The sequence below is a fragment of the Silene latifolia genome, unplaced genomic scaffold (assembly GCF_048544455.1).
Source record: "Silene latifolia isolate original U9 population unplaced genomic scaffold, ASM4854445v1 scaffold_75, whole genome shotgun sequence".
Taxonomy (NCBI): domain Eukaryota; kingdom Viridiplantae; phylum Streptophyta; class Magnoliopsida; order Caryophyllales; family Caryophyllaceae; genus Silene; species Silene latifolia.
In genome coordinates this window covers 3,255,105-3,258,029 of record NW_027413661.1, presented here as the reverse complement: position 1 = coordinate 3,258,029, position 2,925 = coordinate 3,255,105, and the positions used below count along the sequence as shown (strand labels likewise).

Here is a 2,925-nt window from a genome sequence, read left to right as displayed (position 1 = left end):
CCCAATTGAGTAATGGAGTCCACTTCATGCTTTCCTCCTCTAGTAGCCTTGCGAGGTCTACTATATTGTGAGTTATGGACCGCCATTTCCTCAATCTTGTTCCAAGTTTGATTATCGTCAACTTCGGTGAACATGTCATTTGATCCCATGTTGAGGATGTTTCTTGAGTCTTCATAAAGACCGTTCCAAAATTGTTGTACCAAGAACCACTCGCTAAGTCCATGATGAGGACATGAGCGACAAATTCCTTTGAACCGCTCACAAGCTTCATACAAAGATTCTTCATCCCTTTGCTTAAAACCCGTAATTTGAGCTCTTAGCATGTTAGTCTTTTCCGGAGGGTAGAATTTTGTGTAGAAAGCTAGAGCCAACTTCTTCCAAGAGTCAATTCCAAGAGTAGCCTTATCAAGGCTTTTCAACCATTGTTTAGCGGTGCCGATTAGAGAGAAAGGAAATAAGACCCATCGAATTTGGTCTTGAGTTACACCGGTTTGTGAAATCGCATCACAATAGTCACAAAAAGTCTCCATGTGAGAGTGAGGGTCTTCACTAGGCATCCCCCCAAATTGGCTTCTTTCGACTAATTGGATAAATGCGGATTTGGCAATAAAATTTCTGGTCAAGTGTTGTGGTGTGGGAGTACCATTGGGTAGGTTCTCCTCGGTTGGTACGGAATGTGATGAGAATTTAGGCATTGTGGGTTGATTTTGTGTTGGATTTTGTGTTGGGTTCTCCTCACCTTCTCTTGCAAAAGGGTTGATGAACTCAATAGTGTTTGGTTGAATATCTACAACCTCACCAATACCTCTCAAAGTACCTCTAGCAAGTCTTCTATTGTTTGTCAAAGTCCTTTCAATTTCGTGATCAATGGGTAACAAGTTACCTTGTGATCTTCTAGACATGCAAAATATCAAACAACTTGAAAATAATTAGAGCAAACCTTGAGGAGTTTTACCTCCCCAAGGCAAAGAAAGACACAACTAATAACAATCTAAGAAAATCAAATCAAGTTAACACCGTCCCCAGCAACGACGCCATTTTTGGTCGGGTTTATTTCTCACTCGGAGCTTTACTTTTCGGTTACTTGTCGTTAGGAGCACCTAGACCAAAAAAATATTTATAACTTCACAAACAACTCTAGTATTAGTAAAGAGGCAAGTAAAGGTCGGATCTCAAGGGACGGGTATTGATGTAGGATTTTCGATTGCAAGTAGCGGTGTCTAGGGGTGTCACGATTTGAGGTTGAGATGAGAAGATCACTAAACTAAATAGCAATGAAAGTAAACAAGCAAGATGATTAAAAAGGGATGTAAATAATTGATTAAAAGCACTAGGGTGTCATGGGGTCATAGGGGATTCATGGGAATTGATCATACAAACATATTCTCAAATTATAAGCAAGCAATTATTGTTGTGATGGATTGAGTTGGTTTATATCTTACAATCCTAGGAAGGTTTGGGTCCCGGAGCCGAATCGATTAGATTGTACAACACCTACAAGTCGACTTAATCCTCCCTATTCAACTATATGCATGGTCTAATGAGACTCGAGTTGGTGTATGTCTTACAAGTCTCATTAAAAAGGTAAGTGATGGGTAGAAAATGTAAGGATTCATAGGCTCGCATTTCATCAAACATAACATGTGCATAAGTTGAGATCACAACAAGCAAGCAAATAAACTATGAAAACATATTAAATTAAGCATGAATCATTCCCCATGTTGGTTTCCCCTAATTACCCATTAACCCTAGTTAAGGAAACTACTCACTCATTAACAAGTTTGACATGTTAACAAGGTTATCAATCACATTAACAAAGCAAAACATGATGAATAAATGAAGATGATTAACAATAATTAAAAAGAGATTAAGAGGATTATACCTACTAATGATTCCAATAATAAAGCAAAGAATAATAGAAGTACTTGATGATTGATTGGAAGGTTGTCAATCTCCCAATAATAACCCAATTAATCTTCAATTACCCAAAATAAAAGATGAACAAAAGAGACATTAAGGAAATGAGATTTGTATTAATATTTGATTAAAAGTTGATTACAAGATTAAGAAGAGATTAGAATGATATAAACTACACTAAGGATTGATATCAAGAACATGATTATCTAATTAGACTAATGGGGTATTTATAGTGGGGATTAGGTACACAAATTAGGGTTTACTAAGGGCTTAAATGACGATTAAGTCCTTGAGGAATCGCTCCTCTCAAAAGAGATGACGGTCTCCTTTTTGCCGGTCTTTCATAAATATGCGCATCTTTCATGGAGCATGAAGAAAGGACGTATGGGGCTGTAAGGGAATCCGAGCGTCCAAGGTGTCGGGATGGGCGGATTTCCTGGTGGCTGGACGGGCGGATTGTTGGGCAGGACGAGCGGATTGTTGTGTTGATGGTCGGGCGTCCCTTCCACAAAGACGCTCGGATTCTGCTCGTGTTGGACGAGCGTCTTATTTGGGTGGACGGGCGGATTGTCTAACAGTTCCCTTTTCTTCTTTTCTTCTTCGAATAATCCTCCGGGATTTAGTCGGGGATGCAAGGATTTCTTCATCATTGCCCATCTACTATAATATGTACAAAGGCCTTCTAGTCTTGTCTTCTCTTTGATGCTTGGTCATGAAATTCGATCAATTTAGTTCCATTTTGCCATGAAAATGCAAGGTTTGCACTCTTCTCCTACCAATGAAACAAAACCTCGAAGAATATGCAAAACAGAGGACTAAAGATAGTAAATGACCCAATTATGCACTAAAAAGCATAGGAACGAGGCTAATTCGGGGACTAAATATGCTCAAATAATGGTCACATCAAGCAAGCTTGATGCCAAAGATGTTGAGCCCCCTATGCCCAAAGAAGGTGACGAGGAAATTGTTGAGGAAGTCTCTCCTAATGCTAAGGAGGGTGATTCCGTT

At 39.2% G+C, this 2,925-nt stretch overlaps 1 non-coding gene across 1 annotated transcript; it reads left to right on the top strand.

Annotated features, from left to right (window-relative positions):
- Positions 1 to 216: 216 nt before the first annotated feature.
- On the top strand, positions 217 to 323 carry LOC141640306 (small nucleolar RNA R71). The gene has a single exon (XR_012542938.1). It is a non-coding gene; the product is annotated as a small nucleolar RNA R71 (small nucleolar RNA).
- The last annotated feature ends 2,602 nt before the right edge of the window (positions 324 to 2,925 follow it).